This window comes from Triturus cristatus, chromosome 8 (assembly GCF_964204655.1).
Source record: "Triturus cristatus chromosome 8, aTriCri1.1, whole genome shotgun sequence".
Lineage (NCBI taxonomy): Eukaryota > Metazoa > Chordata > Amphibia > Caudata > Salamandridae > Triturus > Triturus cristatus.
Genome location: NC_140591.1, coordinates 190339229 through 190365800, shown reverse-complemented (window position 1 = coordinate 190365800; position 26572 = coordinate 190339229). Strand labels below are relative to the sequence as shown.

At 42.7% G+C, this 26572-nt stretch overlaps 1 long non-coding RNA gene across 1 annotated transcript in view; it reads left to right on the top strand.

The window, feature by feature from the left end:
• The window catches only part of LOC146801810 (uncharacterized), a 30312-nt gene extending 8106 nt beyond the window's left edge, over positions 1 to 22206 (top strand). The window contains exons 2-4 of the long non-coding RNA XR_014968076.1: positions 2305 to 2366; positions 16108 to 16202; positions 22122 to 22206. This is a non-coding gene — a long non-coding RNA (uncharacterized LOC146801810). The remainder of the gene's footprint in view (positions 1 to 2304; positions 2367 to 16107; positions 16203 to 22121) is intronic.
• The last annotated feature ends 4366 nt before the right edge of the window (positions 22207 to 26572 follow it).

Here is a 26572-nt window from a genome sequence, read left to right as displayed (position 1 = left end):
TGGAGATTGCACTACTGGGATATACAAACAGGGTGTTGCATGCCATTAGATGCTTCACTTTAGTGGCACGACTCCTGGCTAAAAAGGTGAGTGTCCTGTGGGGTGGGGACAAGTAACCAGGCTACCGGACTGGCTGTTCGACCTGCCAAACTATAATGATGGAAATCTATTATACTATAATATCTCTGTAACATTGCCCTAAGTACATTTGGGGCCCCCTTCAACAATACCTGTTGAGCCATGGCATCAAGGGGGACTCAAGAGCCAGGATGGTCAACAAGGGCAGAGACAAATACGATGACCATTCAAATCATGTGCGACTGACGTGAAGGTTACAGTGCTGGTGAGGAGCATGTCAGTGTGTAGGAGAAGGGGTCCAGCCTTGTGTGCTCTGGACCTTATTTGCAATTGAGTGAGAAAACCCCATCCTCGGCCAGGTGGAGAGACTGCTAGGATGTTATGATGTACTTTTTGTTGTGTCGTGTTCATGCTATACCATTGCAAAATGCCAATAAGCAAAAAATAAATCCTACCTAGAGATTAGGATGTGCAATATAAAAGGGGACACTGAGCCCTGCATCATCCACCCAACCTGATGAGTCCTAGTATTATTCTCATTTTATGGAAAGGCCATCCCAAATGAAATAATTAAATAAATATGTCCACTCACACTAGAAACATTGAAATGCAGTAGCTGTTCAAACATGTATGGAAACAAATAAAATAACCCATACATCTGAGTTAGATGAAGGTGAGGAATTTACTTTCCTAAAGTGTTTACCTACACTTTGGTTTCAGCAGGCTCAGTGTGGTAAAATGCCCTGCCGTATAGCGTTGCAGGGCTAGAAAAATCATAAAAATGTTACTAGACTTGCATGTCTAGTAACTTGAATACACTACTCAACCTAAATGTAATTTACTTTACCCGTGAACTGGTCTCATCCCGATTGTCACACAGTTTACTTTACAAAATCCTCTATTTTCAACCACAGAAAGAATCTTTAGTGCTCATTCACTTTGTGAGCAAGCAGATCACCTGTTGGCAGCTTGCCAGAACGGGAGAGTAGGCCCTAAAAATAGCTGGTCCTGATTAAATCTGGCTTGCTGTTGCGAGTGGATTTTTTGATCCCTGTGGTGGGTGCAGATGTTTGAAAGTTGCTCTTATTTTAAGGTCTCTTCAATCTTGCGATATCTTGTGATTCCACCCTTAGCCCACAATGCGCTCACATTTTTCCAGAGGGGAAGTATTAGATGATGGTTTATTAGTAGGTACTGGTAGGTACCTACAGCGAGTAATAAGACCACAATCACAAATAAGGTCCAGACAAGTCTCAATAAATTAATCCGTGCTCAAATCATGGTATCTTGACTCACGAGCTGGCAGTCTTAACTTGGGAGACAGGTGTGTAAAGTTTTTAAAAACACCAGTAACAGTAAATAAGTAAGACACAACACACAATAAAAATCTAACACTAATTTATTATAATAGGAAATATGTTTATGATTAAAATGACACCAAAAAAAACATAGATCCAATGTAGGGAACAAGAGATATGAATTGTTAAAGATGGAATGCTTTCTAGTGCCTAAAAGCCAAAACCGCCAAATTGGGACATCAGTACAAACTCAAAGTTTCAGGCTGACTGCGATGGAGCACAGGTCTGATACGATGAGCAGTAGTGCCCAATCAAGTTTTTGCTTACTGAAGTAGCCACTTTTTTGGAACTTTTTCTTTCGACATTGAGCAAGGCTCCTTGTCTGGCTAATTTGCAGTTCGACAACAGCGGCTCATATCCACATGTCAAAGGCTCTTTTCGTACTCACTTATCAGCCAGTACTCCCAGGGACAGAACGTAGGGATTTTCCTAATTCCCACCACAGACCTTCCCACGAGCACCAAATTACAGGCAGCCGTGTGAACCCTACTGGGGGAAAGGGGAATTGGACAGAGAAGAGACTGCCTGGCTTTCTTTGGTTCTCCTGAATCGCTCTTTTCTTTCTTCTGAATGTATTTTCCCTCTCTTTTTCTTTTACTTAATATGGAGATACTGTAATAGAAAGCACACAATTATTACTTCTTTATAATTCCCTCCCTAACTCTCCTTAATATCCTTCCTCTTAACCTTCCTTACCCAACTAGCCTAAGGCTTTTGCTCCTCTTCTTTTCAAGGTATTTACATCAGGTGTCCTATATCACAAACAAGCTTTAGTATCTTCCATCACTTGTAATTACTAAACTTTTAAAATATCATTACTCTCTCTTACTTGACTTCTTCTGAAACAAACTTATATTTTCTTCCACAGGAGGGCACTCTTGCTGCACGCTGTTGTCTGTAAACCGGAAGACCCAGGACCAGCAAAAAACAGTAAGTGAAATATCTACAATTTAACCTATTTAACGTTCCTGAAATTTGTGAACTAGAGTGCTATTTCCTATCTAACTTTCCGACGCTAACAAAGCGTACTACCCTACGCCTAAGACTAGCAAGAAAACTACTCTGAAATCCCTGACTAACTGAACGCTGCTTCTGACGTCTTCTCTCGGAAATTCTGTTGGTGAAGTGCGCGGTTCAGAATTCAACTGACGCACTTCACAGCTGATTCAGACCTCGCACCCGAACTCAGGCATGAGAAACTAAACCGGCAACTGCCCGAGCAGTCCTCCATTTTGGGAGAGCTTGAGAGGTTGCTTTGTTTCGCGCTATGATCACCCGCGATTTATTTCGAGCGGGTGATCATTTCAAAAGTAGTTTCTCCAAAGCTACAGTGGCACAATGGAGTTTGTGAACTCCGTTCTTTTGAACCCTGGCAGTACCCCATCCCCCCTCCCCCGCAAGGTCAAGCCTCTGGGCTGAGGTTTGTGAGGATATTGGAAGTGAAAAAGTTCAATCAATCGGGGAGCGTGAACATCAGATTGTTCCACCTAGGACCTGTCCTCTGGGCCATACCTCTTCCAGTCCACGAGATAAAAAAATCTTACCTCGAACTGACTTCGAGTCTAAGATTCTTTTAACTTCAAATTCTTCATGTGCTTCTATCAGAAGGTTTTTTTTAATCCTCAACTCTTTCAGATGGGGTGAGACATTCTTAAGCAGAGAAACATGAAACACTGGGTGAATCTTTAACTGTGGAGGAGGTTTTAACTTGAAGGTCACTGAATTCACTACTTGTTCCACTGAAAATGGGCCTATGAAACGTGGTTGGAATTTTCTATTTCCTTTTAGCTTTAGATTTCTTATATTCAACCAAACCCTATCTCCCTCGCGTAAATCTGGTCTGGTCTTCTCTTTTTGTCAGCACTCTGCTTATAGCGTTCTTTAGCTAGCGCTAGATTGTTGGTGGCAGACTCATTTACTTATTTATTTAAAAGGTTTTATATAGCGCTGGCTGGACCCAAGGGTATCAGAGCGCTTTACATGGGTTTGATGAGTAGGAATTACAATATAGCAAAATACAATGAGGTAGCATTCAAAACTAATTAAAACAGTAGATAACAGCCCAATTTACATGATCTGATTACACAAATTGCGATAGGCAACAGCAAGTCAAGAAAAGAGAGATTAGCATGGAAAAGGGGGGCTAGAGAAGAGGGGGGTCGGATGTAGGAATGGTGTGAGGCTGTGGGGGGGATGGGTAAGGAAATACCAAGTATGTCTGGCGGCGCCTATGAGAGGGATTAGTAAAAGAGAGGAGGAAGAAAAGCAAGAAGTGAAAAAGGGGGGGGAGAAAGGGAGTCGGGAGATCAGAAGGGGGTACCAAAAACAGTAGGAAACCTGGTTGGGAGGAGAGCCCTGAGTAGGGGTTAAGGACCCCAGAATTTGTCGAGAAGGTGACATTTGAGGCCTTTTTTGAAGCTGAAGTAGGAGGGGTTGCAACAAAGTTCTTTAGGGAGTGCATTCCAGATGGTAGGCGCATTTCCGGAGAAGGAGCGTGATTGCGTGGATTTCTTGTTTAACAGAGGAGTGACAAGAACGAGAGTGTTTGAGGTCCTCAGTGCTCGAGAGCAGCCCGCTTTGTGGAGTTTATCTGCAAGGTACAGCGGGGTGTGGTGATGCAGGGCTTTGGCGTAATGCAGGCGGTCTTGTAGGTAGATCTGCCTTCAGTGGAAAGCCAATTGAGTGCTTTAAGGGCAGGGGAGTTGTGATCGAACCGTTTGAGGTCGGTAATGAGTCTAGCAGCGAGGTTAAGAACCGATTTGATTGGGGCTAAGTGGACTTTAGGTGTTCCAGAGAGATTGGCGTTGCCATAGTCGATTTTTGACAGGACCAGTGATTGGACAACTGATTTAAAGTCATCAGCAGGAATGAAGGGTTTTAATTTCTTGAGGTGATGGAGAGTGAAGAGAGCGCTTTTGGCCAATTTTTTTATGTGGGAGATCAGAGAAAGGTTCTGGTCAATGTTAATTCCGAGGGATTTAACAGAATTGGAGATGGTGAGAGCGCAGTTGAGAGCTGTAAGGTCCGAGATCCAGGATTAGATGGGGAGCGAGCTGTTTTTAGGGGAGAAAAGAATGATTTCAGTTTTTTGGGGGGGCGAAGTTTGAGGTGGTTGTAGTGGAACCAGGACTGAATCTAAGTCAAGGCGTCATTGAGCTGTAGCACGTCAGAGCGGGATTGAATCTTATGATGAAGTTGAGTGTCATCAGCATAGAGGTGGTACTTGAGTCCCGCTTGCTTAAGAATAAGGGTGAGGGGTTCCATAAAGAGGTTGAAAAGAGAGAGAATAGAACCCTGGGGGACACCCAGCGAGACTGGCAAAGGTTTAGAAAGGCAGTCGAGAATTTTAATTTGCTGGGTTCTGTGTTGGAAAAAGGAGGAGAACCATTTGAGAACTGAACCGTTGAGGCCAAAACGATCTTTAAGAGTGTTATGTAAAGTAGAGTGGTTAACAGTATCGAAAGCAGAAGAGAGATCAAGGAGCATGAGAAGGGAGGACTCGCCCTTGTCGAGGAAGTTCTTTCTGAAACCGGATTGTAAGGAGTCCAATAGATTGAATGTGTCAATGTCTTTATCTAATTGGCGTAGGGCACATTTTTCAAGGGCTTTAGAGAGGAGAGGAAGGTTAGAGATAGGCCGATGATTATTTAGATCATTAGGGTCAGCATCAGGATTTTTGAGGATGGGAGTGATTTGTTCAAGTTGGAGGGAAACAGGGACACAACCTGTGGCAAAGGAGGAGTTGATGATAGAAGTCCAATAAGGGGCAATGATGTGTTTTAAATCTTGGACAAGGTTGGCAGGGAGAGGGTCTCTGGAGTGAGAGGGTGGTTTAAGTCTGGCAATGACGTTGAGGACTTCGAGTTCAGTAACTGGATGGAAGTTATGCCAAGGAAGCATTATTCCTTTGCTCAAGTTTGGAGCGGTTGGATTCAGGAAGGGAAACAACTAGGGGCAGAGATGAGGGGTTGTGAGGAAGTGTTAAAAGGGAGGGAGAATTGGAGGAAAAGTCAAGGGGGTAGTGGGCTATATGGGAGGGGAGTTAAGATGAAGGAATGATCAATTTTGGAGATTTTTTCAGAGAAGTAGTTAGACATTTCTTCACATCTCTCGATAGTGGCCGTCACTTTTGAGGGGGCAGATGTTGTTTGGTTTTTAATAATGTTGAATAGTTCCCTGGGTCTATTTTTGGCCCGGTCAAGTTGTGAGCAGAAGAAGGCAGCCTTAGTATTGAGGATGTGCTTTTTGTAATTGGACCTGGCGGATCTGAGGAGGACAAGAGTTGAGGGGGATGGGTTTTGCCTCCACAAACGTTCAGTCGACCTAAGGGTGCGCCTCTCGCTGTTGAGATCAGTATTAAACCAGGATTTGGAGGAGGTGTTTTTCTGAAATTTGTTTGGTTGGAGCAATTTGGTCAAGGACAACCATGATGGATTTATTAAAGTGATCGGTGAGGTCATTAGCATTTTGGGAAGGAGGAGAAAGTCAAAGTTGCGCTTTAATTTTAGTCTCAAGTTCGCCCGGGGGAATAAGATGGAAATTTCTGGTCAATTTCCTATGTTTGATGGTTTTAGGGGGAGGGGGTAGCATTGTGTTAGAGATCGTGAAAAGGATAAGGTGATGATCAGACCAGTCGATGGGAACAATGGAGGAAAGGGAGGCCAAATCAGTGCTAGTATTGATAGCGTCCAGAGTGGCTCCTTTTGTGTGAGTAGGGCGAATGGCAGAGTTGTTTCAAGTCATTTAAATCAAGTAAATCCGTGAGGAGGTTAACCATAGGATCATCCTTTTTGTTCCAATGGAGGTTAAAGACCCAGAGAAAGAAGTTTTTAGAATTGGAAAGCGAGGATTGGGAAAGAAGGTCAGAAGATTCCTCTACAAAGGGAAGTGAGTCACTAGGAGGGTGGTAGATATTGTGAAGTTGAAATGGCGGGGAACCATGCACTCGAAGTTCCGCTCCGAGGTATTCGAAAGTAGAATGATCGGAGTTCTGTACAAGTGAGAGTTGGAGTTCGTTTTTATAGATTATGGCAAGACCACCTCCAATTATGCCAGGTCTATCTTTTCTGAGGATGGAGTAGCCAGGGGGAGAGAGCAGGTCAAGAATGGACCTCACTAAGGTGTTGAACTAAATCACTGACACTTCTTGGGTGAAAACCACAGAATTTGGATGCCTTCCGTAATTCAAGTAGAAAGGGGAATACCAAGTGGAGGCATTCTTCGCCTTATTATGCGCAAACTCTGCGGTCCATAAAAGATCTGGCCACTCACCCTTTTGATCCAAAAGAAACAATCTAAGATACTTTTCTAGTTCCTGATTGGCCCTTTCCGTTTGACCATCTGTCTGTGGATGAAAGCTAATTGAATATCGTGTCTCAGTGCCTAGTCTCTTGGTATAGGCCTTCCAAAAATAGGATGAAAACTGAGACCCTCGATCAGTAATCAAAATCTTAGGGATGCCATGTATCTTAATCAAACTTTGATTGAGTTGAGTGGCAATTTGCTTTGCTGATGAGTTTCCCTTCAGGGCGAAAAAATGCGCCCTCTTTGAGAAAGCGTCCACCATTACCAAAATTGAGTTGAATCCCTGACTAGAAGGCAATTCCACAATTAAATCCATAGTAACTGTGTGCCAGGGGTATGGGGATGTGGGCAATGGTCTCAACAACCTTTGAGGTGCCTGTTTATCTGTCTTTCCCATTGCACAAATCTCACAGCCCTCTACGTGAACTTGAACGTCTTTGGATAGCCCTGGCCACCAAAACTGTCTTATCAGAAACTCCTCTGTTCGATGCATTCTAGGTTGACCAGACAAAGGACTGTTAAGGCAATCTGTCAACATTTGTTGCTGGAGTTCTTGAGTTGGTAGAAACAAGGCCTTGGAATGGAACGGTAACCCATTGAGAATTTCTCGAGCTGGATTCTCCAGAGCCCAGTTTTGCATTTCTTCTGAAGTTAAAGCTTCTTTGACCTTGTCTTCAAGAGTTTTCTCAACCATTGCTCCAACGATTTTTGTTTCAGGAATTATTTTTTGTTCACAAACAAGATTATTTTTTCCATCCGTGTCAATTCGTGACAATGCATCCGCCTCCCCGATATTTTTCCCTGGCCGATACGTTATTACAAAATCATAATCGGTGAAGTTCAGGGACCACCTAAGTTGACGTGGCTTGAGTGTTCTGGCTGATTTCAAGAATTGAAGATTCCTGTGATGTTTAAATACTGTGACCACATGCCTGGCTCCGAGTAGTTAATGTCGCCACTCTTGGAAGGAATCTTTGATGGCGAGGAGCTCCTTATCGGAAATGGTATAGTTTATCTCTGCCGGTTGTAGCTTCCTGAAATGGTATGCAACCGGGTGCAACTGACCAGTTTCTTTGTGTCTCTGTGAAAGCACCCCTCCAATATCCTGTTCAGAAGCAAGGTTGAGTAGGATCTGCGTGTAGTAAAATGGGTGCAGAGGTGAAACTCTTTTTCAGAAACTGGAAGGCATCTTCTGCCTCGGTAGACCATTGAAATGGGACTCCTTTTCGTAATAGTCTAGTAATGGGTGTGTATTTCCTTCACAGAGGTTGATGGAGGCAAATTCAACACCGTCTCAATCTTTTTAACATCCATAGTTAGACCTTCAGGTGCAATCACGAATCCCAAGAAATCCACCGATTTCACTCCAAAAGCACACTTCTCCAATTTTACATAAAGATCGTTTTCTTTCAGACAGCGTAGGACCTTTTTAACCTGATGTTGGTGTTCTTCTTCAGAAGAAGAGTAAATCAAAATATCGTCGATATAGACGATAGCGCATTGATCAATGAACTTTTTCAGGACATCATTAATGAAGTACTGGAAAGCTGCTGGGGCGTTACTTAAACCGTAGGGTATGACTTGGTACTCATACTGTCAGGAAGATCAACCACACAGTCTCTTACCTTATCATCGTTTGTAAGTGCGTGGGTGTAGTTTCGCAGAGACGTAAGGGACCAACTTCCCAAATACCTTTGCTATAACCTGCAATTTGTATACACTAACAAGCTATAAGATAGAGATAGGGGAGGAGGGCCGGATACTGGACGCTGGTGGTTTCTTGCTGTCGACCTGCGAGGCAACAAGGAAAATCTCAGCATTCTGCCTTCGGGTTATTGTATTTCTACCATCAAGTTGTTCTACTATGGATTGTGTAATTCGTAATGAAGGCCTACCTGCGAGCTATGAAGATTATGGCCTAACGTCTCAGTATGTCTTAACTGGATGACGAGCTGAGTAGGGGAGTGGAACAGACGATGTTAGTTGTTGTGTTGTTCTTTTTTTATTTTGGGTCCTCATCTCACCATTTACGCCTCTGCGGGTCTTATGAAGCCGCTATAACGATTTATGGGCCTCCCGGCTTACCGCATTCGCGTTGGTCCCCTGGCCAATCCCTTTTTTTTCCATAAGGAAATTTGGTGTAATCATTGGACAAACTATATTAATCTTAAATTACGGCCCCAACTTATAAGAGGATGCCAGATGTTTAATGGCTTATCATCTGCACCATCATATTCCAGTTCGGCCATAACAAACGAAGCTTTAAGCCAGTCCTCCCTTTTCGGCGGTAGGGGGTCTTTCCATTTCCTGCAGATCTCTCTCCGAGCTAATAGAACCAGATATAGTAATAAGCCTCTAAATAACTGAGAGACTGTTAGACGGGCTATGCCATCATCTCCAAAAAAAATACTAATGACAAATTGATAAAGATATTAGTCTTAAAAATGTCTCGGAGAGAGTCACCGACCTCCTTCCAGAAGATTTTCAGTTCAGGACACTCAAAAAAGACATGTAGGTCGTTAGCCAAAGGTAGCAGGCATCTCGGACACTTGGGGGGTGAGGGGGCTGAGACAAACTTGGCTATCTTCGCTGGGGTGTAGTAAAGTCTGTTGATAACAAAAAACGTATTCTGTTTTAAACTAGCAGGTTTAACATACTTATATAATTCCTTCAAGGAGGGCTCAAATAGAGATTCTATTGTGGGTCCAAGGGGGTTTGGGCCCACACCGACGTTGAAGGAGGAATCTCCTGATCTTCAGCTTCTATTAAAAAATGGTACCATACTGAGATTTCCTTCTTCAATGGGTGGTTAGATTGACACAACCTTTCAACCTCCCCGTTTCCTCTAACTTCCCCTTTTTCTGCATCGAACCAGGATACTAATTATAGATATTTAAATCTAGAGAATCCAACACCGATCCTAGTTCTCAGATATTCCCAGGGGTTAATCCCATCGGAGTCTGCCAACTCAGACCAGGTGTTAATACCGGCCCTCCTCATAGGCACCGCCAGACTGTCTTTTAGGCATCCCGGTGTTCCGGGCGCCTCCCAAATGGGGGCAAGATCTGAATAGTACCCAATCCCCAATCTGAGTCTAACCTTATACCACAGCTCCAAGGCAGCCCTCACTACCTTCAGGCGAACTTGCTTGAAAAACTTTGGAGCCCCAAACTTATATAGAAAAGCCTGGCCCCCACCCCCTCCTTCAGCTCTCACCATCTCCCCTAACAGCCTACCCCAATCTGACTCCTCTGGTTTTTCTAGTAGCATCTGAATGCTTTTAAACTGAAAAGCTACCGCATACCAGCTAATATCGGGAAGGGCCCGCCCCCCTTTACTAAGTCTGCGTCTTAGTTTCTTCCAGGCCAACCAAACCCCTTTGTACCCCCACACAAAACTCCCAGTCCTACTTTGAACCTTACTAATACCCTTATTTGGAAAGGTAAGAGGTATAGCGGAAAATAGGTAGGTAAACTTAGGGAGAATGACCATCTTTACCAAATTTATTTTCCCGCAAATGGTTAAGGGAAGATTCCTCTATCGACTAAAAAGGCGATCTATTTCTTTGATTACTCTATTTAGATTAATCTGAGGAATCTTTTCCAAGGCTTTAACAATGTAGATCCCCAAATATCTGAACTCTGTACTAACTGCTCCTGTCCATTGATCCAAATTCCAGCACATTACCTCTGTTTTTGATTTATTAACTGAGTAACCAGACAGGGAGCCGAATTCTGCCAGTAACGCCTCGACCCGGGGAATAACCACTTCTGGATCACTTGTGTATAGTATTAGGTCGTCGGCATACAGAACCATCTTACAACTATAATGTTCAGACCTAAAAGGATAGATCGAGTCGTCCAGCCTGATAGCTTGTGCCAATGGTTCTATGTAGATTGAATAAAAGAGGCGAAATCGGACATCCCTGCCTGGTTCCCCTCTGGATATTAAAACTTGTAGTCAATAAACCATTTAAAAGGATCCGTGCTGAAGCTCCCTGATAACAATTTCGCAGTGTTTGGATAAAAATGGGTCTGAATCCCATTGCCTCCAATACTTCCCAAAGGTATACCCAGCAGACTCTGTCAAATGCCTTGGCCGCGTCCAAAGCGACTACGGCCATGGGATCTGTTCTCTGAATGGCCAGGTCGATGTTTCCTATTAACAGTTGCGTCTGCTCCTGGATGTACCTTCCTGCAACAAAACCTTTCTGAACTGTGTGGACCAAGTTTGGGAACAACTTCGCCAATCTCCCCGCCAATATGCCCATAAAGATCTTATAGTCGGCATTTAGCAGGGTGATTGGACGATATGAGTCCGCTTTTAGAGGGTCCTTACCTGGTTTCAAGATCAGAACTATTGTTGCCTGCTTCCAGGACTCGGGAACCCTGCCCGTAGGACAGTCGACTGAGTTAAAGATAGTACCCAATACTGGGGCCAATTCTTCTGCAACATGTTTATATACTTCACTTGGAATTGATTCCGAACCCGCAGCTTTTTTGTTTAGATTTTTTAATTTGCTCGGATATTTCCTCCAAAGTGAATTGGGCATCTAACCTAATCCGGCTCTCCTCTGAAAGAGAGGACAGCGATTTATTACTCAACCATGATTGTATAGAGCTCAAAGATGGTGCCAAATTCTCTTTATAAAGATCTGAAAAAATAGAGAGGAGACAAGTTTGCATATCTTCAAAATTACTTGATGTTTCCCCATTGTTATTAATTATTCTCTGATGTTATTCCTGGCACGATCAGCTCTGGCCTTCCAGGCCAACAATGCTCCCGCTTTTTCCCCGTATTCAAAATTTTGCATGTTTCTAGAGTGCCATTGTGCTCTGCACTTTGCATCCAATTTCCCTCTATATTCCTGTCGTACTTCATCTAAGTCCTTCAGGACTTGCGTAAAGCGCTCTGAATCGCCATTGTTTAATCCGTTTCTCTCGTTCTCCAATTGACTTCTTTTCCCCTCAATACCTTTTTAATACACCCGCCTCCGCTCTATTCTGAAAACAAATAATACCATGGAGCTTCCCCCTTAGATTCGCCTTATATGCATCCCACATATAATCCATTGAGGTAGAACCCATATTTAGAGAAAAAAATTCTAAAGAGGAAGACTTCGCAGCTTCTATAACTACCGGATCCAAAAGCTTAACTCTTTTTAAAGTCCATCTGGACTGAGGCTGCAACCCTTTTACCTGTTTTTTACAAATTGTACTGGGGCATGGTCTGAAAGGTGACTTGGCATAACAGAAATCCCGTCCAGACCATTCAGGGTTAATACATAGTCGATCCTGGAGGAGTGACTATTTTTTTTACTATAGAACGTAAAACCCTGCTGGGCTCCCTTCCTAGCCCTCCAAGTATCAACCAGATCCAGATCTTGTATCATATTTAATAAAGCACGACGTATCTTCGGGGCGCCAACATAGTGACTCGGATTAGATCTGTCTTTTGATGGATCTAACAGGACATTAAAATCTCCACCAATAACATAAGGGGGGATTCCAGAGTCAGTATCGATTGTAATTTACAAATGTAGGTCGGGTCATCCACATTTGGACCATAAAAAGAGGCACACACTAGATCTGTGTTCTGTAGCGTTAATTGGACTACTAACCACCTTCCTGAGGAATCTGATTGTGATTTATTTATGGAGCAGGAGACACCATGTTTAACCAGAGTAGCCACACCCCTACTGTGTGACATCTGATTTGACACACTATAGCACTTTATCCAAGAGACTTTAGAGAAAATTAGACAGCTCCCAGTATAGCTCAGGTGCGTCTCCTGCAATATGCAAATTTGAGCAGAAGAAAGTTCACGATATTTAAGGACCAACCTTCGCCTTCTAGGACACCTCAACCCATTCATGTTCCAAGAAATAAAGACAGTCCTTCTACCCCCTTGACCTTGCTTTCCTGCCATTTACCTCTGTACAGAGTATTCTGAATTCTAAGGTGAGATGAGGTTGATTTATTTCTTTTTTACCCACTGCAACCCGCCCGTGACCCCTCTCCCCACCCCTCCCAGACCCCTAGTGCCCTGACTTCCCATGAGGAACCCTCCCATCCAATAGGCTTAAGCCTATTCGGCTCCTGTCTCCCCTTAAGAAAAAAGAAAAAATAACTAATCTCGAGTTCTTGCCAGAAACACACTTTTCAAAGTGAAGCGAGCTTTATTCACTATACCCCCTCTTTACTTTCCCCCCGCTCATCCCTAATCTTCTCTATTAGTGCATCCGCTTCCTCGCCAGTTTAAATCTGGTACATATGGTTGTTCCACATTACACGAAGTAACGCGGGAAACTTCAACTGTGCCTTAGCCCCAATTCTATTTAACTCTTCCAGCCTTCACCCCAGTTCCCACTGTCTAGTTGCAGTCGTGTGGGCAGTATCTGATCTAATCTGAAAGGAGAAGGGGTTAGGGCTGTTGTAAGAAATAGAGACTTCTTTTAAAGCAGAGTACAGGATTTGTTCCTTAACTGAATAAGTTAAAAAATTAACCAATATCTTTCTGGGTTTTTGTTTGGCGAGGTTCCCCCTAAAAGGGTCATGATGTACCCACTGTATTTCGTGTACAAGATCAACTTCTGGCGCGTCTTTTAAGACTGATCCCTTTAATACAGATATCACAAATCCCTTAATGTCGGATCCCTCCAAGGCTTCAGGAACATTTAATATCCTTAGGTTGTTACGCCGAGAATGAGTTTGAGTTTAAAGCATTTATAGTGCGCACGTTCACCCGGCGGTTTCATGGCGCTATAGTGTACAGAACCCAGAGAACAAGAAGATCAGGGGGAAGGCAGAACAAGACAGTTACAGTGGGAAGGCTTGTGCGAAGAGAAAAGTTTTTAGCGCCTTTCGGAAGAGTGAATATTGAGTAGAAGATCTGAGGTGGGCGGGGAGAGAATTCCAAAAAGCGGGGGCAAGTGTGGAAAATTTCGTGCCCCCCCCCACTTTTTACGCCTAAAGCGGGGAACTGCCAACAATTGTTGGGAGGATGAGTGCAGCTCCCTAACGGGGGCGTAGACTTTAGTTTCCGAAGAAATGAAAGCAGGGGCTGCGCCAATCCGAGCCTGAAAAGTAATACAGCCCATCTTGAACTGAGCTCGTTCTCGGATAGGGAGCCAGTGCAAGGACTTGAGGAGAGGGGTGACATGGTGGAACTTAGCCAGATTATAAACCAGGCGGGCAGCCTGGTTTTGAACCAGCTGTAATCGCCGCAGACTGTAAGCGGGCATGCCACAATATAGTGCGTTGCCGTAATCGAGGCGAGATATAACCATCGCCAGGACTATGAATAATTTTCTAAACGTTCAAGATCCTCTTTCAATTCTTTGTTCTGGGCGGATAGTTTGGCTAGTTCACCTTCGGTGGAACGCACAGAATCCTTAATTTTAGGGATTTCCAGCTCAATTGCTTCCGTTCTTACTGTGACCTCGTCTAGTCTTTTGGTTAATACCTCACAGGAGGCTTGGATCGCTGCCTGGTTGGCCTCGGAGATTAAAAGTCAGTTAGTCATTTCCGCCTGATTGGTTTCGGACCCCGTGAATCTGCAGGCGCATTCCTCTTTCATTGCTAGGAGTATGTCCGCCAAAGTATGCGATGTCGTGTTCGATTTACCTGTTGCGTCCGCTGTATCTATACCGTTAGTAATTACATTACCGTCCGCAATATCGGATTGTTCTATACTAAAAACTTTAGGTTGTTCTGTGGTAGGAATTTCAGGACCCTCAGTTGCCAACACCGAATACCTATTTGACAGACTTGTGCGTCATAATTGAAGTCATAGTTGAACCTGTATCAGGTCGCATGTCTGCACCCCTCTCATTTGAAAAACTCAAAGTACTAAGGGTCTCTAGAATATTACCCTGGCTCATATTTTTTAAAGTATCATCGGTGGAGGCTGCCTCGGAGGGAGGTGTGGTGGTTGTAGTAGTAGTGGTAGACATACCTTTATAAAAAGTTTTAAGCGATGGGTTGATTTTTATTTTAGAAGGGGACCCCTTCTTACCCCTACCCTTCCTCTTAGTAATATCTCCCTTTTTGCCTTTAAACTCGCTCCCCTCGCCTGTGTTACTCTCCCTAGATTTACCTTGTCTACTGAAAACCCTCACTTCAGAGACCGGTGGAGATATACAAGGGGGATATATGGGTTTTTCAATATTGTGTGCGGCCCTGGTGCGTAGGGTATATCTATTTATTTTAGGCACCTGAGTATCTTTTTATTCTGCTGCTGTTGTTATACCCTTAAAACTGCCAGTGCCTTCTACGCCTTCTAGGCGACCGGAACTGCCAAGACCCCCGAGGTTATACTCCTTACCGTCGTCCATGCACTTGCCTGGAGCCTTTATATTTAGAATCCCAGATCCTCCACACTGAGTTGTATCTACAAGCCGACTATGCACACCAAGCTGAAGAAAATACACAGGCGGATATGCCTGCTTCTCACCTGTCTCGCTCCTCCCCGTTTTGGAACCCTCTGGGGGGAGGCAAAATAGAAGGCGCCGACTCCCTACTTGGGGGCTTGTGTCCAGAGCGCAAACATTAGTTCCTAGCTCCCTCGGGATCGCAAATGCGAGCGGGCGAACACTACTACCGGCTCTTCCTCCCGCGACCTGGAACAGGAACAGAGCCGCGTCGCATCTCCTACAATCTCGAGCCACCTCCTTCCAGCACCAAAACCGGTAGCAGCTTACACCACCAACTCCAGAACTGCACTTCCTGCCGCCTTCTCCCGATGACCCCGGGGATCCTCCGCCGGCGAGAGCTCTGCCCAGAAACATATTCACATATAGGTATACATGAGGGGGGGGGACTTTTAACTAGAACTCATGGTGATACGCGAAAAAGAGGGAGCTGAGCCGCGGCCGTTTAGCTGGCGGCCGCCATGTTCCTCTTGCCGTTTGTCATTCTACCAGTGTTGTTCTTGAATGAGGACACCACTTTAGCGCGATGATATCTTCAACTGGAAAAAAAATATTATTAACTCTACTCTCTATTAAATTTCAGGGTTTTTTATATCTTGCTCACACTAGACTTACTGTTGTGACTCTTGGCCTTTTGTTCTCTGTTCCTACTAAATTATAAAACAAAATAAAATACATGGAGTTCCAACATTCACATTTACATTATAAATCCTTCAAAACTCAGCAGTGATATGTACATTGTATGGCTCACTTGAAATGAGTAAGCTTTTACGCTTTTTTGTACTAGCATCTTTTCATACTCAAATCAGCAATGTCTCTTTTGTGTTTTTCCTAATTGTAATTATCCAAATGTCTTTTCAAATTTAAGTTCTAACAATTCTTTCTTGCGATGGGCGCCAAACTACAAGTTTCACTTATCTTCTCTTTCCTTTACAGGTCCAGCCGTGTGAAAAGCAGGAAAGATGCAGACCTTCTAGATTACAGCAGAATTGCCGCCTTTGAAGACAGGATCGCCGCTTTCCGAAAATCAGGTGAGTTCTCAGGATTCTCCGAGGGCTCTTCTCTGGATGCGAATGGAAGGCAAAGCGCCTTCCAGAAAGACGGGTGTGGCTTTTATAGCGAGCCACACCCGAAACGGCAGACACGTACTTTCACGTTCCAGCGTGAAAACACCGCCACCGCTGAACAGCTGTTTGTTTGCCTAAACGCGCATTGTAGCGCGAATGCTCTTGATGATGCCTACGGACCGCTACCGATGACATGCGCATTGTAGCGCAAAGGCATTTGTTAACGTCTGTGGTTTTGAAATGCGCTTGGTTAGCAGAGCGTGTACACTGTCCATACCTAAATGGGAAAGGAAAAGCAAACAACACTATATCCCCTAAGGCAACGAGCACGAGAACAAATGTAAACAAACACAACACGTGATTCCTAAATCATACACCATGTCACAATAACGTAATTATAAAGCCTCAACACAAATGTCTCATAAGTCATACATTCAAAATGCATGGCAGTGTTGGTTCACGGGATAGGGGTGGGTTTTTTAACACCTAATATCAGGTGTTGCAATGCAAGTTGAACATCCCTTAGTGACCATGAAGCCAGGCACGTAATCATGACAGTACTCCCCTCTCAAGATCCCTCCTAACACTTGTGGTATAGGTTTAGGCTTAGTTGGATATCGAGCATGAAAAGCTTTGACAAGTTTTGGGACATTCTTTAAATGGGTTAAGGGCTCCCAGGAATGCTCTTCCGGGCCATAATCTTTCCAGTCTACTAAGTAGAACAATTTTCCACAAACTCTTTTAGCATCTAAGATAGCCTTGACCTCATATTCTGGAATTCCTTCAATAACAATAGGAGAAGGTGTTTTTGTGACCCGTGTCTCAGGATTGTATGGCTTAAGTAATGACACATGAAAGACTGGATGGATTCGGTAGTGTTGTGGAAGCGTTAGTTTTAGACTTACTGGATTAATTATTTTGTCCACCTTAAAAGGCCCAATAAAGCGAGGATTAAACTTCTTGTTCCCTTTTATTCGCAAATTTTTTGTTGCTAACCAAACTTTGTCTCCTTCTGAATACGTTGGTTGTGTGGAACGATTTTTATCAGCTGCTGTCTTTTGGTTTTCTTTCGCCCTTGCTAACTGAAATTGAGCTTCTTGATGAATGTCAACTAACTTGGTAACATAATCATGTATTGATGGTACTGAATCGGATGATACTACATGATCTGGGATATGTTTTGGATGATAACCATAATTACAAAAGAATGGTGACATATTAAGAGAGGAATGTTCTCCATTATTATAAGCAAATTCTAAAGCCCACAAGATATCTGACCATTCCTCATTACGTTCTCTTAACATACATCGTAAATATTGTTCAGTGGTTTGATTGGTGCGTTACGTTAAACCATCCGTTTGTGGGTGGTAACTTGAAGATAGACGCACTTCCATATTCAACGATGTACTCAACCTCTGCCAGACATGCAAGATAAACTGGGGCCTCTGTCTGAAATAACAACAGATGGTATGCAATGCAATCGAATGACGTTTGTCATAAGAATCTGAGCTAATTCCATAGCAGAAGGAATGTGTTTCAAAGGAATTAAATGAGCCATACGAGTAAATTGGTCCACCACGGTCAATATGTAGTAAAGCCTTCTTTGGTAGGTGGAAGTTCGACAATGAAGTCTAACGAGATTGTGTGCCAAGGTTGTGGAGGAATGGGTAACGGTTGCAATAAACCACTCTGGGCTTGATGTTGTGGTTTGTTCGGGATACATACACTACAAGTCTCTACAAAAGCTTTAACATCGTTGAACATGGAAGGCCACCAAAATTGTCGTTTAATTGCTTGATACGTTTTCATTATTCCAGGATGAGCTGACAACAGAGTGTCATGGTGTAATTGTATGACCGACCCTTGTAAAGCGGTTGTGGGGACCAAGATCTGATCATTTACAAACAACAGATTTTCTTTCAATTGTAAAGATGGATACAACTTTTTCCATTCACTTATAGGTTTTGTCTTTACTTCATCTTGAATGTCAGTTAATACAGTACAAATCGTGAGGCTGGCCTGAAAGCAAGTTGTAGGCAAAATGGGTTGTATATCACTGGGATTTTCACACTCAACTTCTTTTTCGCCTATACGTGACAATGCATCTGCCTTGCGATTCTCGTTCCCTGGTCGGTAAGTGATAACAAAATTGTAGTCATTAAAGAATAATGACCACCTGAGTTGTCTAGCTGATAAGGCTCTAAGGGATCGTAAAGATTGCAAATTCCTGTGATCAGTATAGATGGTAATCGGATGCCGCGCACCGAACAAGTAATGGCGCCATTCTCCAAAAACCACCTTAATTGTCAATAACTCTTTATCTGTGATAGCGTAATTTTGTTCTGCTGCAGATAATTTTCTTGAGTAAAATGCTAAAGGATGCATTTGTCCAGTCTCTTTGTTTTTTTGAGACAGAATATCTCCCAAGGCAAACTGGGAAGCATCGGCCTCAACAATAAATGGCTGAGTAGGGTCGGGATGACTCAAAATTGGTGCTGATGTGAATAACGTCTTAAGATCGTGAAAAGCCTTTTCTGCTGTTTCTGTCCATTCAAATTTCACACCCTTACGAAGAAGTTTAGTAATAGGTGTTATTGTTTGAGAGAAGTTCTGAATAAACCGCCGATAAAAATTGGCGAAGCCTAAAATACTTTGCACTTGCTTTATAGAAATGGGACTAGGCCAAGTGCTTACTGCTTCCACCTTTTTCAGGTCCATTTCTATCCCTGAAGGGCTAATGACATACCCCAAAAACTCCACTTTGGACACATGAAACATGCTCTTCTCCAATTTGACATATAAAGAGTTTTGAAGCAATTTTTTAAGGATGGCGTGTACCTGATTTACATGTTCATGTTCAGAATTTGAGTATATAACTATGTCGTCAATCTATATGACACAACAGACATCCAAGAACTCGTGCAAAACTTCATTTATAAAAAAATGGAAAGCCGCAGAAGCGTTACAGATTCCGAAGGGCATTACTTGATATTCAAAAATGCCAAATTTGGTGTGAAACGCCGTTTTTCATTTGTCGCCCTCACAAACTCTCACAAGATGGTAAGCACCGCGCAAATCCAATTTGGTATAAATGGTGGCTTGTTTAATTTGGTCCAATAGTGTAGGAATTAGTGGCAAAGGATATCTATTCTTTACAGTTACATTATTTAAAGCCCTGTAATCTATGCACAAGCGAAGCTCCCCCCCTTTCTTTGGTATAAAAATAAAGGGGAGGAGACAGGGGATTTTGAATGCCTAATAAACCCATTGGCAAGATATTCATCCAAATAGGTTCTCAAATGTTCATTTTCTTTTTCTGTTAGTGCATAAATCCTACTGCACGGCAAGGTTGCGCCAGGAACTAAATCAATTCTACGATCAAAGTCCCTGTGCGGGGGCAAGGTGTTTGCTTTGGTCTTATCAAATACATCTAGTAAATCTGCATACTCAGATGGAACCCCATCAAGGAGTAAAATACTCTGTGATTCTTTTGGAAAGTCAAATCCTTGAATAATATCTTCTTTTACCTGAGGGTGCAAACAATCAGAGCGACACTGAGACAAATTAAATGTTACTGTCTTCTGGATCCAATCAATATGAGGATTATGTCGCACTAACCATGGTATTCCCAAAATAAGTCTAAATTGTGGTGCGTCTATGATATCAAAGGTTATGCGTTCACTATGGACAGGAGAACATTGCATATCCAACTCTTCAGTTTGCTTTTGTATGGGTCCAGAAGTGAGTTGTTTACCATCTACTGCGTGCACCACTTCCGGATGACTCTTGGTTCTAGTGTTTAGCCCTAATTTATTTGCGAAAGCAGTGTCAATAAAGTTGCCTGTGGCTCCAGAATCCAATAATGCACTAACCATCCAAGAACACATGGGGTTTTTTGTAGCTGTGAGTTTTACTTGACTACTCAGATGTCTACAAACTATGGTCGGGACTGTAGAGGCCAAACTAGAACAAGCACCCGACAAACTGACTTAATCGTTTACCGAGTGTTCTAGTTTTCCGTTTGCGGATGTACTGCAGCTACATCAGATGCTTTAATTTTCAATTTATTGGGACGTGTAGGACACTCTTTTACAAAATGTCCCGTTTTGCCGCAATAAAGACATTGATTACGTTTTCGTCTTATGTCTTTCTCCTCTTTAGACAGCAGGTCTCGGATGGTACCTATTTGCATTGGTTCCACTGAATCTAATTTACTAACCGTTTCTTTTGAACTGGAATTCTTTTCTTTAAACACTGATAGTTTGTGGTCAGTTCTCCCTCTTTCTCCTTTACGTTCTGATAAGCGATGATTTAGTTTCACCACCAAATCAATAAATTCTCTGATGTCATCTGGAGGCTCTAGAATTTGCATCACCATATCTTTTAATTCGTCTTTTAAACCCCTATAAAAGAGAGAGATTATTTTCTCATAAGGCCAGTTGGCCTCTAATATTAAGCGATTAAATACAGAGATGTAATGAAGTAAATCAGACGACCCCTGTTTGAGATTAAGTAGCTCATTATCAGCCAACTGGACAAACACATGTTTTGCGAATAATTTTTTCATAGAATCTTTGAACCTACCAAAATTATATAATAAAGGATCGTCGTTTTCCACTAAAGGGACTGACCAAAGAGCTGCATCAGCTCCTAAATAAGATAATACAAAAGCTTCTTTAGATGAATCATCAGGAAACAAAAAAGGGTTTCGCTGAAAAATGCAAATGGCATTGGCTCCTAAAAATGGTGAACTTATTGCTGTCACCATAGAAACGTTCTGGTTGTGCTAGGGGTACCGGTACTGGAGTGACGACTTGAATTTGCGGCGTCATAATACCTGTAGTGATATTAGAAAACGTAGGTTGAAAACTTGAGGGTTTCAAAATGGGTTTCTGTATTCGCTCTTGAAGGGTGTATACGTCTCTTCGTAGAACCGCATTTTCAGTTTTAATCTCTTGTAAAAGAGTAGCTATATCTTGTAAAGAAATTGGTTAAGTCGCATCCATTGCGTCTGGGCGAAACAGTATTCTTGGGCTTTGCCTTCTGTCAGGAAGATCAACCAAGCAGTCTCTTACCTTATCTTCGTTTGTAAGTGCATTGGTGTAGTTTCGCAGAGACGTCAGGACCAACTTCCCAAATACCTATGCTATAACCTGTAATTTGTATACACTAACAAGCTATAAGATAGAGATAGGGGAGGAGGGCGGGATACTGGACGCTTGTGGTTTCTTGCTGTCGACCTGCGAGGCAACAAGGAAAATCTCAGCATTCTGCCTTCGGGTTATTGTATTTCTACCATCAAGTTGTTCTACTATAGATTGTGTAATTCGTAATGAAGGCCTACCTGCGAGCTATTAAGATTATGGCCTAACGTCTCAGTATGTCTTGACGGGATGACGAGCTGAGTAGGGGAGTGGAACAGACGATGTTAGTTGTTGTGTTGTTCTTGAATGAGGACACCACTTTGGCGCGATGATATCATCAACTGGAAAAGAAATATTGTTAACTCTACTCTCTATTAAATTTCAGGTTATTTTTATATATTGCCCACAATAGACTTACTGTTGTGACTCTTGGCCTTTTGTTCTCTGTTCCTACTAAATTATAAAACAAAATAAAATACATGGAGTTCCAACATTCAAATTTACAAAATAAATCCTTCAAAACTTAGCAGTGATATGAACATTCTATGGCTCACTTGAACTCAGTAAGCTTTTATGCTTTTTTGTACTATCATCTGTTCATACTCAAATCAGAAATGTCTCTTTTGTGTTTTTCCTAATTGCAATTATCCAAATGTCTTTTCAAATTCAAGTTCTAACAATTCTTTCTTGCGATGGGCGCCAAACTACAAGTTTCACTTATCTTCTCTTTCCTTTACAGGTCCAGCCGTGTGAAAAGCAGGAAAGATGCAGACCTTCTAGATTACAGCAGAATTGCCGCCTTTGAAGACAGAATCGCCGCTTTCCGAAAATCAGGTGAGTTCTCAGGATTCTCCGAGGGCTCTTCTCTGGACGCGAATGGAAGGCAAAGCGCCTTCCAGAAAGACGGGTGTGGCTTTTATAGCGAGCCACACCAGAAACGGCAGTCACGTACTTTCACGTTCCAGCGTGAAAACACCGCCACCGCTGAACAGCTGTTTGTTTGCCCAAATGCGCATTGTAGCGCGAATGCTCTTGATGATGCCTACGGACCGCTACCGATGAAATGCGCATTGTAGCGCAAATGCATTTGTTAACGTCTGTGGTTTTGAAATGCGCTTGGTTAGCAGAGCGTGTACATTGTCCATACCTAAATGAGAAAGGAAAAGCAAACAACACTATATCCCCTAAGGCAACGAGCACAAGAACAAATGTAAACAAACACAACACGTGATTCCTAAATCATACACCATGTCACAATAATGTAATTATAAAGCCTCAACACAAATGTCTCATAAGTCATACATTCAATATGCGTGGCAGTGCTGGTGCACGGGGTAGGGGTGGGTTTTTTAACACCTAATATCAGGTAGTAGTGTTCCCCAAAATGGGTGAAGAACCGCACATCAATTGAGCAGAAGTGTCATAAACAGTAAAACAGTTATGTATTGGCGTAGGCAATATGATATTGATATGGCGGGGTGCTGGTAAAGCTATAAGCACTTACTACCCAAAAGTGCTGTTGGCAAGTCGACAAGACGACTAGTCCGTACAAATGTTTAGAAAGAATCAGCTTTCAAGCACACCCTTATTTCAAAATAAGTATGGAAGTCCGTCCAATTAGTCTAAGAACCAATTCCTTGAGATAAGTATACAAATGATATAAGAAAAAGTCTCTGGAGGATTCACAATATCCAATAGAAATCACCGGACAGGATGCAGTAGTTGACAGAGTTTTCCAAAACACTCCTCTTTATTAATTGAAGACCCAATATCCAGTAATGTGGTACAGCCGTCCAATATCCAAGGCAGCCAACACGTGTTTCGTCTGTACTAAATGGGTACAATGACTTTTTCAAGGCTGTTGACAAGGAATATATACATGTAAACAATAAGGAACAAATTGAAAGAACATTTAGAGAGACGGAAGACTAAATCATCTCTTGATGGTAACACATAACCAATGTGTCCAATTGGAATAGAATCCAATAAACAAAGATTTAGAAGGCTTCTCTGTTAGGTGATAAGAATTGCGACAAGTGCTAACAGAATTATGTGAAGCAGAGTCCCAAAAGCCCGATCAGTAGAATCACCACCGTGACCTAGCATGAGTAAAGTTTAAGAGAAAGAAAATCAGATAAGAGAACCACGTTATAACCGAAGTCAGTAAAAAAGTTAAAGTTTATAGAGAAATGTAAGTTTAACAAAAAATGATCTATGAAAAGGATTATAATGTGACCCTAGCTTTAACGTCCAGTTAAAAAGTCTGAACAATTAAAGAAAAGATGTCAGCCTATTGGTAACGACTAAGAAGCGTATATTAATCAGACAACAAAAAATAATTGGATTCTATTCCAATTGGACACATTGGTTATGTGTTACCATCAAGAGATGATTTAGTCTTCCGTCTCTCTAAATGGTCTTTCAATTTGTTCCTTGTTGTTTACATGTATATATTCCTTGTCAGCAGCCTTGAAAAAGTCATTGTACCCATTTAGTACGGACGAAACACGTGTTGGCTGCCTTGGATATTGGATGGCTGTACCACATTACTGGATATTGGGTCTTCAATTAATAAAGAGGAGTGTTTTGGAAAACTCTGTCAACTACTGCATCCTGTCCGGTGATTTCTATTGGATATTGTGAATCCTCCAGAGACTTTTTCTTATGATTTGTATACTTATCTCAAGGAATTGGTACTTAGACTAATTGGACGGACTTCCATACTTATTTTCAAATAAGGGTGTGCTTGAAAGCTGATTCTTTCTAAACACCTAATATCAGGTGTTGCAATGCAAGTTGAACATCCCTTAGTGACCATGAAGCCAGGCACCTAATCATGACACATACAATCCATACTTTGTTCTAGATGTGGTTTTCCATTCGTCTCCACTTCGCACTCTGATTAAATGGTAAGCCCCCTGCAAATCCAGCTTTGGGAAGATTTTTGCATCTTTTAGTTGGTCCAGAAGTACGGAAATCAGAGGCAACGGATAACGGTTCTTAATTGTAATCTTGTGTAAGGCGCAATAGTCTATACACGTCCTCAGACCTCCTTCCCGTTTCGGGACAAAAAACGGGGGAGATGAGACAGGGGGCTGGGATGGCCGTATGAATCTGTTTTCCAAGTATTTCTGAATGTAATCCTTCAAATGTTGATTCTCAGCATCTGAAAGTGCATAAATCCGACTACAATGAAGATTGGACCCTAGTTGCAGATCGATTTTACAGTCATATGATCGATGAGGGGGCAATTTCTTCGATTCAGATTCACTGAACATTTCTACTAACTCCTGGTATTCCACAGGTAGGCTCACAGTTTGCAATGCACACACCACCTTTCTTTCGCATAGTAAGGCTGCTGGGTTTCCTTCTTGTTCTTTCAGCTTTTCACCAAAGCAATGTTCCAAACAATAGCTGGAGTTAAACTTAGCCATTCTTTCACTCCAGTTAATCGTTGGGTTGTGTTCCGTCAACCAAGGAAGACCCAATATGATTCCAAACTGCGGGGAATCAATTAGATTGAATTGGATCTCCTCTCTATGACCTTCCATCGAGATGAGTTTCACAACCTCTGTTTGACTGGTAATGGTATCGGAGGATATATTTGTTCCATCTACGGCCCTCACTGCTTCACTTCTCTCCTTCAGACCTACTATCGAGGCATACTTAAGGTCACAGAAGTTCCCAGTAGCTCCCGGATCCAGCATCACTACTACTCCGGATAGAATGTGATCTCCGAATTGCAGAGTGACTAATTCCCGATTCCCTTGTCTCAATTCCAGTAATTCATTATCTGTAGCTTGCGCGACCTTCCGACGATCAAAAATGCGCAGATATTCCTACTTGAATTCCTCTTTTTTATACAGAATGGGTGCGTCTTGAGTGACCAAGGGCATAGACCACGCAGCTGTGTCTCCATTAAGGTAAGACAGAATGAAGGCAATTTGAGACTGTGCATCAGGGAAGGTAGTGGGCCGACACATAAAATGTAAGGAGCACTGGGTCAAGAGGATTTGAGCCTTTTGGGGAGCCCCACTGAAGCACTCTGGAGGTGCTAATGGGATAACTGGGGCCAAGGAATGTACTACCTGATTGGTGGACCCTGTGCTAGCAACTGAACTCTGATTAAACATGCTTCTTCCTGAAGGGGGTTAATGAAACATATCCCCAGACCCTTCTCGCTTAATCTGGGCAGCCATTTCTTTAGTTTCACGTCTAGTGGCCTCCATCTCAAACTAGATCACCGTATTCCCTTCCCTCACTGCCATTAACTCCTGCTGAATTTCCTTAAGGACGTTTCCTAAATTTTTTAAGTCAAACCCCTCTGCCATTCTGCTGGGGTGAGTAAAGTTCGTGGGCTCTTCACTCTGTCAAAGGCTCTTTTCGAACTCACTTATCAGCCAATACTCCCAGGAGCAGAACATAGAGATTTTCCTAATTCCCACCACAGACATTCCCACGAGCACCAAATTACAGGCAGCCGTGTGAACCCTGTTGGGGGAAAGGGGAATTGGGACAGAGCAGAGACTGCCTGGCTTTCTTTGGTTCTCCTGAATCGCTCTTTTCTTTCTTCTGAATGTATTTTTCCTCTGTTGCTCTCACTTTCTCTTTCTTTTGCTTAATATGGAGATACTGTAATAAAAAGCACACAATTATTACTTCTTTAGAATTCCCTCCCTTACTCTCCATAATATCCTTCCACGCACTCAGCTGGCCACCTATTAGACCCTGTTTTAACAAATATACCTTCCCTCACTGTCCTACCCCCTGTTCCGATGGGTCGGTCGGATCATTATCTAGTCCCCATGTCTATTCATGGTATCACGCCGGCGTGTAATTTAGTGAAAACATTCTCTCTTAAATGTCCCTGGCATAAACTGAATTGGGACCATTTCCAAACTTACCTCGCCGCCACTTCGGCTGACCCCAATGAGGCCAATTTGGTCTTCTCTAACTGGATTAGTCAGCCCCTGGATAGCCTAATTCCAGCTAAATTGTCCATGAATCGTCAATCTAAATCTAACCCATGGTACAATACTAAATTAGCTGCCTTAGCCAAATCTGTAAAAACCTGGAGAGAACTTGGAGACGGGTCTTGATCCGACCTCCAAGGATCTCTACTGTGCTGCCGTTAGGAGATACCATAGGGTCATCCAAGTTGAGCGCGCAGCATTCTTCGCCGAGCAGATC